This window comes from Solanum pennellii, chromosome 8 (genome assembly GCF_001406875.1).
Source record: "Solanum pennellii chromosome 8, SPENNV200".
In the NCBI taxonomy this organism is placed as follows: Eukaryota; Viridiplantae; Streptophyta; class Magnoliopsida; order Solanales; family Solanaceae; genus Solanum; species Solanum pennellii.
The window spans coordinates 32,466,327-32,477,543 of NC_028644.1; positions in this window are offsets into that span (position 1 = coordinate 32,466,327).

An 11,217-nucleotide genomic window follows, 5' to 3' on the forward strand; every position below is an offset into this window, starting at 1 on the left:
AAATATTATAAAATTTTCATTTCAACCAAATATATCAATTTTGGTTAAAAAAATAGTTTTAAAAGTTTTAATAATCATGATTTGGAGTACTATTTTTTCATTCAAATACCTTGATAAACTAAAATACACCAAAAATATCATTGCAACCAGTGTTCTTAACACACGTCAATACAAGGAAATTATTAATATAAAAAAGAAATATTTGAAAGGAATTATGAAAACTTACCAGTTCAAGTGGGAAAAATGGTGTTTGATTGAGAAAAGAGAAAAAGAAAGTTTTTTAGTTATGAGATAAAAAGGCACACCCAAAACAGAGAAGCGATGATTTATTATTTGATAACTTCTCAAATGAGTTTGAATGTTGTTAAGAGTCTCCTACATATCTGATTTGTTCAGACCTCTTCAGACCATTAAGATGTTTTTTTTTTAAAAAATAAAACAAATGAATTTAATGGGTTGAATCTGAATGATTCAGATTCAGACTTAAAAATCAAACGTAGTTAATGGGTTGAATCTGAACGATTAAGATTCATACTTCCATTAAGTGTAAACAAATGAGGCCTAAGTGTCTACTTGTGCACACCTTAAGTTAAACATCATAGTTGTCAATTGACTCTAAGTTAAGGGTCAGGAATATCTATTATGCATTTATTTTTCTACATGAAACCTCAGTGGCATACCTACATGGATATGTATATTTATTTCACTTAAATTTTCATTCATACCAAGAAATTTAATGTTATACTCACTCATTATTTAACTCATAAAACCCAAGTCTTAATTTCGTTGCCGCTTCAAGTCAAGTATATGTGAAACTTCAAGTCCTTTTTACTCTGCAATCATTGCCTTAAGTTACCCCACTTAAGAGCAGTTCTTCCATCATTTTAAGCACAAGAATAACAATTTTCAGGCACTAGCCTATAGTTAGCTGTAAGACTGGTCAACGGAACGGGACGTACCGGTACCGTTCCGGTTCGTCCCGTTTCGGTTGCCTACGGGACGGGACGGGATAGTCTGAACCGGTATACGAAACGGGACGGAACCGTGATTTCGTACCGGTGTACCGGTACCGGTTCATCCCGGTTCATTCCGATTCCGTTCCGGTCCGGTCCGGATTCGATCCGGTTTATTTAATATATATTAATTTTTTTATATTTTATATAATTTATATTTAATTTATTTTTTTTTAAAATTACAAATTTTATTTATTTAATATTTACAAGATACAAGTTATAAATATAACTTATAAAATAAATATTAATGAATATAAGTAATAACTTATAAAGTATAAACTTCAAAAGATTTAAATTTTGAAAACTTTATTAGACTTTACTTGCAAACTTAACAACAACAAAAAAATTAATAAAATATCTTTAAAATAAACTTAAGTAAAAATTATAGTATAAATTTAAAAACTATTAATTTATACTTAAAAAATAAAAAAATATAATTATATATTCGTAATTCCAAAAAATATCGTCCCGTTAATTCCGTCCCGTTCCATCCCGATCCGTTCCGGTTCATTCCGGTTCCATCCCGGTATATAGTGGAACGGGACGGAACCGATGAATCATCCCTGTAATTCCGGTCCGGTTCATCCCGATACCGGTCAACATACCGGTCAACGGGTTCCGATCCGGTCCGGTACCGGTTCATTCCGGTCCGGTGAACCGGTTCCGGTCCGTTGACCAGTCTTAGTTAGCTGACATAATGATTGTCTTACAAATTATAATCAGGGGCGACAAAGTGTCATAAATAGCAGTATTGAAGAAAGAGCATAAAAAATTTTCACCATGGAAGAAATTTATAATAGATACAACATCAAGAGTCACATGCTTCCAAGTTCAATTATACTTAGTGAAGCTTTATCCTTAAATAGAGGTGAAAATTGAGAAATCGTACAATTTGAAGTGATAAATATCATGAAATAACACTAAAATTTCTCCTCTTCTCTTCACATTTTCTTTCGAGAAAAGTACATCTTGAACAAAGATATTCCATGAGAATATGAAAAATATAATAGAAATAACGCTAAAGAGAATGTTTAAGGGTAAGAGTCTTAACTTTGTGCACAACTTCTTCGTCACAACCCAAAGTACACCGTAGAAGTGACATAGCATATAAGACCTTGAGTAATAGAGAAAAGTAAGAAATTTCATAAGATGTAAAAAGTTTGATATTTATGCAAGAGTTTATCAAACTTTTGATAAGTCATTTGTTACATCAAAAGGAGTGATTGAGATGTAACTTGCACACCACGTACAATATACAAAATATAAAAGACATAAGAAAGCAAAAAAGATGACATCATCCTTGGAGTATAAGACTCACCAAATCTTCAAATCGCTAGAGAGATTAACTAGGCACGAATGGAGGGAAATGATTCGTCATGCCCTACATTAATGAATAATGTAGGCACAAGTACACATTAGTAGATGAAATGTACTAAGTACGAGGGGAATGCAATAAAACGTGAAATATGATCATAAGAGGACATAGTCGAAAATATTATATGCATGACCAAGCTAACATAGTAAAACCTTTTAAAGAGAATCATAACCATAAACATGGTCAATGCATCTAGAAATCATAAGAATAGCTTCATAAAACATTTTGAAAGTAACTTGGATCATTTTGTGGGATATTTACTATTAATCGATATAGATCATGTGAGCTACAACATTAAATTCATTGTCTTTCTCCCACAATGAAAAGAGATGTTCTTTCTTGCCAAGGCAAAGACCTGAAACTTCTAACTTAGATGGATCCACTAGCTATGTGAAACCTATGGGGGCACGTAGTTAGGGAAAATGAGATTTTTACTAGAGTAACGTTTTTTACTAACAAGAGAGCCTCCATGTCAATACCTCTTGGTGCTAAGTAAAAATCCCTACGGAATAGTCATAAACAATCTTATCATCATCCATGGAAAAATACAATTAAGTTACTAATCCAAATAGAAACATCATAGAGTAACTCCTTAAACCATGTGTAAGAAAACCATTCACCATTCTCAATTTTCGCAGTATATGAGAAAATTTTCATAATTCATGTATATGTGAGAAAACCTTTCACCATGTTTATACCTCTCGGTGATAAGAGAGAATCCCAACAGAATAGTTATAAACATAATATTATCATCATCCATGAAAAAATGCAATTTAGTTACAAATCCAAGCTAGAAACATCATAGGGTAACTCCTTAAATCATGTGTGAGAAAACCTTTCACCATTCTTGATTTTCTAAGTATATGAAAAAACCTTTCAGAGTTTTATCGATGCTTATATTAAAGTTTTCACGACCAGGTTGCATTCCCTAGACGTAACCATCGTCTTTGTCCTCGAAGAGGCCTTAGACTATCCCTTAGTATACATCATTGCATATCATAGGTAGAAAAAATGCGGAAAAATTAAAACTTTACATATGAAGTATACTTAGACTTCTCATTTATGCTTATATGAAGTTTACATAAACTTCTTGTATAGCAACATAGTCAAATTCATTAAAGTAGTCTAATATTGTCTCACACATAACCATCTATTATAAAAGTAAAGATTTGGGCATAGCCCTTACACTATTACAACATGCCTCATATAGGACTTACAACAAAGTCTCAAAAGATAAGAAATGAACATTGCCTTAGACATAGTCAAATAGTAAAGCTAGAACAGTTGCATCATCCTCGGACTTGAGAACTCACCAACAACATGGGAACTTATCCAAGTCTTCCTTGAAAATGGCCTTGAAGCTCTTCAACAACCCGAACCCTACATTATTGTAGAAATAGAAAGAATATGGGTTAGTACAAACCACATGTACTAAGTATGGAAACATATGCAATTAAAACCTTTGAAGACATGCACAAAGGGACATTTTCTTTAAAAACATGCTAAGTCACTTTGAAATCATTAAGGCATGTTCATATCCATATGCAAGAATAACATCATCATAAAGTCATATCAATATTTCATGTTCTAGATTTCATATCATCAAAGCATATAAAACTCTTACTCACAATCCCAACTGAAGCCTACATGTGCAATACTAATGTGAAGCCCCATAACCCCAAATAAACAAAGTAAACTAGTAAAGAGACCATAAGTAATGTCTTTTCCTCATATAACATCATATCATATGTAGACATAAAAACATAGCAATTTAGACCAATATCATGTTCATCAAATGAAACCAACATCATATAAGAGCAACAGTAGATAGGACCAACATATATGCATTTCATTTATAACATAAGTGCATAATAACTCCTCTTAGTACTCTCCTCAACGCCAACTTATGAAATGCATAGGTAAAGTCCCATACCCTTACCTATACTAAGTAGTACCCCTTAGTCACCCTAGTTAGTGTCCATCTTGATTACTTTCATTCATTCATCCAAGAATCTCCTTTAAGATCGCACCCTCAATTTCACCAAATGCATCCAATAATCTAATCACTATTATCATATAATAGTAAAATAAGCAATAACACATCCAATTATAACATCCCTAATCATCTATCAACCAAATTCATAGTTAGGGTTAAGAAAAAGAGGTCATTCATGGATCTTTTAGAGAAACTAAGTCAAAGACTAAGGAATTACAACGATCCACCAATAAATAATCATAATCTATCAATATGAATCAATTCAATATCATATTAAACCAATTTGAAAGATAGATGAGCGGTAATGGCTGGGGAAGGGGGCAAGTACATCCTTTTGTTTTCAGTTCGTGGGAATTGCTTCCATCACTAACCAGTTCAGCTCGGCTAGTGGGCTTTTGTGTTCGAACCTCGAATCCGGACCTGTTCGACAACCCACGAAATTTGATAAAAATCATAGCTTTAGACATCTTTGAAATCAAACTTTAAAGAACCTCTTGGGGAAAGGATTCCCAAGAGTAAATAACTTTCATACCTTGTTAATTCTTATAGAATTGTATAGAAAGCCTTGATCTTAAAGCCCTAGTGAAGCTTGACCTTGTTTTTCAATGGGACAGTGAGAGAAAGTAGAGAAAGTGGGAGTGATTTGGGTTTAGGGAATTATGAAGTGTTAGGTTAGTTTAATGAGGTATAACCCTTTTATAGTGCTCAACTAACTAATTTAACCTCCCCTTAATCATTAATTAACTAACTTACTAACTAAATAACTAAACTTCCCTAACTTATTCGACTTAAGACAGTGAACCAGGGTCAAACAACGGAACCTTATCCACGGAGCGTCGACAGACTACAGACCGTACTGGTCAAACGTGGTTTGGTTTAGAGCCCTGTTTTTGAGAGCCTTTGGGGATTTGGCTAAGTGTGGACAAACAAGACCCAATGACGGAGCATCGTTCAAACGTCGACTAGTCTTATGCCCTCGTGGTTGCACACTGCCATTTGAAAGTTTTTGGGGTCAAATGTTGGGTCCTCCTCAAGGACCCTTAGGGTGGTCCTAGGGGAGTCCTACCTGGATGTTTCGACCCTAAACACGCTCTAATATGTATTCTAAACCTTTCCACCAAATTTGAATTTTATACGACTCTTAAAAACCCTTGAAACACACCAAGGAACACTAGGTCATTTTTCACAAATCTCTAGACATAATGGTCGTCCCTTGACGTTTAGGGTCTAATACTTACTAATTAAGTTCATTACCTTTGTTTAAGCTTAGAAACACTGTTTTAAGGAATAATTCATCAAGTGAGGCTCTAGACTAGGTCATGGAACTTCCAGTGTGTTACATTATCCCCCCCTTTAGGAACATTCATTCCCTAATGACACCTAAATCTTTTTATAGAGAGAGAAAGAGACTCAATACTAGCAGCCCAACCAACAACAACAACAACAACTTGCATAAGATCATCATGAGTTAAAACTCATAGGAGTACTTCTCAACTCCATTCAACAAATAATCATGACATTACACATAGCAACTTAATTCACAATTCACCACATATAAGAGCTCAACATTTCATATCACATAAGGAGGAACTACCTTCTCAATTTCAATATGAGCTCAACATGAACATCAAGAGTTACCATGCAATTGTTCTTTTAAAAAACATTAAACATGCTCACTACAATTCTCATGAAGGCAAATATACACATTACATATGAGTGCAAGTGAAACATAAGAGCATTTTTCTAAAACCTCATTTTTAGCATGAACCTTTACAAAGATATGACATACTTGGAAAAACAAGCCAAGTTCACAGTATTCGTAGTTTTATTTCCAATAGGTACTACTAACCTCCACTTTGGCTAGGAGTAAGAGGAAAGATACGAGGGTAGCGGTAATGTCGGCCTCATCCTCCCATATTGCACCCTCAACTAGATGGTTTCTCCATAGGACTTTTACGGAGGCAACCTCTTTGTTCCTCAACCTTTTGACTTGACGATCTAGGATTTCAACCAGACCCTCTTCATAAGAAAGGTTCTCCTTCACCCCTAACCCTTCAATCAGGAGAATAGACATTGGGTCACCTATACATTTCTTGAGCATAAAGACATGAAATGCCGGATGAACTAGGGCTAATTCACTTGGTAATTTCATCTCATAAGCAACTTTCCAGACCCGTTTCAAAATTTCATAAGGACCACATAACGGGGACTAAGCTTCCCCTTTTTACCAAATCTCATCACTCATTTCATGGGTGAAATGGTCTAGTAGACCTAATCACCTATTTCAAACTCAAGGTCTATTCTATTGTCGACATAAAATATTTGCCGACTATAGGCTATTTTCAACCTATCTCTTATCATTGGATCTTTTTCCATAGACTTATAGACTATATCAGGATCAAGAAGTGAAAACTCACCTACCTCAAACCACCCAACCTGAGACATATATCTCCTACCATAGGGTGCTTCAGAAAGTGCCATAGAAATACTCGATCGGTAGCTATTATTGTAGGAAAACTCTATCAACAGTAGGTGATCGTCCCAATTACCCTTGAAGTCAATGACACAAGCACTCAATATATCTTCTATGATTTGGATGGTGCGTTCCACTTGGCCATCCATTTGAGGATGAAAAGTTGTACTAAGTTTCACTTGAGTACCTAGCCCCTATTGTAAAGACCTCCAAAAATGAGAAGTGATCCCCTATCCAAGATGATGGACAAAGGGATCTCATGCAAACTCACAGTCTCATTAAGGTATAACCTAGCATATTCCTCCGCTGAATAGGTAGATTTGACGGGGAGAAAGTGTAAAGATTTCGTAATCTATCAAAAATAACCCATATGGAATCATTTTGCCTTCGTTTACGGGGCATACCTACAATGAAGTCCATACTGATATCTTCCCACTTCTAAGTAGGAACATCCATCACTTGAGTTAACCCTTTTGGTCTTTGATGTTCGGTCTTGTCTTGTAGGCAATCAGGACATTTAGCCACAAACTCTGCTATATCCCTCTTCAAATCATCCCACCAATATACCTCTTGAAGATCACTATATATTTTAGTGGCATCCGAATGAATGGAATATTGGGAACCATGAGCTTGTTCTAAAATTTGTCTTTTTAAGTCATCAACATCCGGTACACACAATCTACCTTGGTACCTCAGTACCCCATCCCCCGTTGGGATAATGACTCATTGAACTTGCTAAGAACTGATTCCTTCAACTCCATCAACTAAGGATTGAAATGTTGCTTAGACTTCACCTAAACCACTAAAGACGACTTGGAATTATCATGAACCATGAAACCCACTTTTGGAGAATCTTCTAGACAAACACCCAACCGGACCAATCTATGAACATCTTTCACTAGATCTTTATTACCTTCTTCAACATGAGCCATACTATTCATAGTCATTCGACTCAAAGCATCCACAACAATATTTGCTTTTCCTGGATGGTTTAGGAAATTGATGTCACAATCTTTCAAAAGTTTTACCCACCTTTTTTGTCGGAGATTCAACTCCTTTTGAGTGAAAACATATTGAAGACTCTTGTGGTCGGTAAATACATCCACATGTAAACCATATAGGTAATGCCTCCATATTTTCAAAACAAACACTAAGACCGCTAATTCAAGGTCATGAGTTTTGGATAATTTCTTCTAATGCACCTTGAGTTGTCTAGAGGCGTGTGCTATCACCTTACCATGTTGCATGAGTACGTAACCTAAACCTACTCGAGAAGCGTCAAATTACACTACAAACCTTTTGGTACGCTCCGGTAAGGTCAACATCAGAGCGGAGGTAAGCTTATCTTTCAAATCTTGGAAGTCTCTTTCACAAGTCTCCGACCACTCAAACTTGACTTTTTTTTAGGTTAAGGTCGTCAAAAGAGAAGCAATAGATGCAAACCCATTGACAAATCTCCTAAAATACCCAGCTAAACATAAGAAACTTCGAATATCGGTTGGATTCAAAAGTCTAGGTAAATTCTTTACCGCTTCTGTTTTCTTCGAATCGACCTCTATACCCTCTTGAATCAATGTGACTAAGGAAAACAACCGATCTCAACCAAAATTCACACTTATTATATTTATCAAAGAGTAGATGTTCCTTAAGAACTTGAATATAACCTCAAATGACCCATATGCTCATCCTTACTCTTAGAATATACCAAGATATCATAAATGAAGACAATTACAAAAAAATCAAGATAATTTTGGAGCACACGATTCATAGGGTCCATAAAAGCCACCGGGGCATTAGTTAGACCAAAATACATGAATAGGAACTCATAATGACCATACCTAGTTCGGAGAGCCATTTTAGGAATGTTTTCACCTATCACCCTAAGTTGGTGATATCCCGACCTCAAATCAATTTTGAAAAGTAACTCAGTCCTTGGAGTTGATCAAACAAATCATCAATCCTAGGGAGAGGATACCTATTCTTTATGGTGACCTTGTTCAATTGTCGAGAATCAATTAACATTATAAGATACCCATCTTTATTTTTCACAAATAATACCGAAGCGCCTATGGAAAATGCTTGGTTGTATAAAATCCTTGTCAAGCAAATCCTTAAGTTGAGCCTTCAATTCTTTCAACTCGGCCGGAGCCATCCAATAAGAAGGAATTGATATGGGTTTCGTATTCGGTAACAAATGTATGCCAAAATCTATTTCCCGTTCGGGAGGAATTCTGGGTAAGTAATTGGGAAAGACTTCTGGAAAATCCTTCACTACGGGGACCGAATCTAAAGAAAGAGTCTCAAATTCAATATCTTTGACCCTCACTACATGATAGAGACATCCCTTGGAAATCATCTTACAAGCTTTTATACACGAAATGATTCGACCTCTTTGGATTGAGTTTTCCCCCCTTCCATTCTAAGACGGGTTCATTTGGAAATTGAAACTTAACTACCGTTGTTCTACAATCAATAGAAGCAAAACAAAAATGTAACAAACCCATCCCAATATGACATCAAAGTCCAACATATCAAGTTCTACCAAATCGACCAATGTAAGTCTATTAGACATCAATATGGGGAAACTCCTAAAACTCTTTTAGCAACAACGGAGTCTCCCACTGGGGTAGTAACCGAAAAAGGTTCAATTAAGATATCGGGTAATACATCAAACTTCATCACCACTAAAGGAGTTACAAATGATAAAGTGGCATTAGGATATAGTAAAGCATAAACATTAATAAAAAACACGTGTAACATACCAGTGACAACATCGGGAGAATCCTTTCGATCACCCCTAGAGCAGAGAGCATAGAAGCGGTTTTTCTTAGGAGCATCGGAGCTACGACCGCATGCTTGTGCTTGATTACTCCCCTTTCATTGACCCCTTACTAGAGGACAATCTCTCACCTTATGACTACTCTTTCCACAACCAAAAGAATAATCCGTCCCAACTATACATTCACCCATGTGTTTCTTACCAGATTTGACACAAGTAGGTTTCTCACTTGGTGAATCACCACCTCTTCCCCTTGGGGATCTAGGGCTAGACACTCTATCATTACAAGCCTTGGGGAAATTAGAAGGAACTTTATTGGTGAATATCTTCTTGAACTTAGGCTTGTATTGAATGTCCAACTTACCCTTAGAAGTACCTCCCTTATAGGCACTTGCTCTTCGCATCCCTATTTTCCTCTTAAGCCTACTCTCCTCAACTTTTTGAGCATGTACCATCAAACGAGAAATGTCCATGTTGTCATGAATCATCGCCGAACAACACTTTTCCACAATATCATTGAACACACCTGACACAAAATGATTCATTTCATCTCTAGGATTGGACACGAAAGAAGAGGCATATTCAGACAAGTTAGTGAATTTCAAAGAGTATTCTAGCACACTCATACCTCTTTGACGAAGGTTGATTAACTCTTCCACTTTTTCCTCTCTTTTCTCCTTTGGGAAGAAACTATCAAGAAAGTCCCTCCTAAAGACTTCCCAACTTATGGGACCCGCTCTCAAAGTACTATTGTCCCTCCATTGAGTATACCAAGTTTGAGCCACATCCTTGAGTTGATAAGCGACTAGCTCGACCTTCTCATTTGAACTCACCCCCATAACATACAAGATCTTATAGACCTCATCAAGAAAGTCTTGGGGGTATTCATTCACCTTAGAACCAAAGAACATGAGAGGGTTTATCCTAGTGAAATCCCTCAAGTAAGAAGCCATGGTACTAACATTTTGGTTCACACGGGGTGAAACTTCCCGGTTTGCTTGAGCCGTCATAGCTTGAACTTGAGTTGTTATGGCTTGGGCTTGAGTAGTCATGGCTTGAGCCAAAATTAGGAAAGCCGACCTTATTTATCCATCCATCATAGTCTAAGGATTAATCAGAGCTTGGTCACCTTGATGAGCTTGTTCTTGAGGAGGAGCTTGGTTGCCTTATGGAGGAGCTTGGTTGCCTTAGAGAGGAGCTTGGTTGCCTTGGGGAGGAGCTGCCGCATTAGCAATCTCCTCTTCAACTCTTATTGCGTTTGCCCTTCTAGTAGTCATACCCTATAACAACAACAAAAGGGTTAGAAGAAAAGAACACATAGAGTTAAGACTCTTGAGGCACCATAGCAATACCAAGAAGATGAGAATTTCCTAAGCATCACATAGACTTTTATTCATAATGTGATACGCTTCACAATTATGAACAAGGATCTATGTAGACATGGTTTAGTGAGACTTCAATCCTAAGATTACTCAAACTCATTCTCAGATACCAAGTTTGTCATGACCGGGGAGCACCCCCTAGATGTAACTAGCATCTTCGTCCTCGAAAAAGCCTTAGACTAGCCCTTAGCATACATCA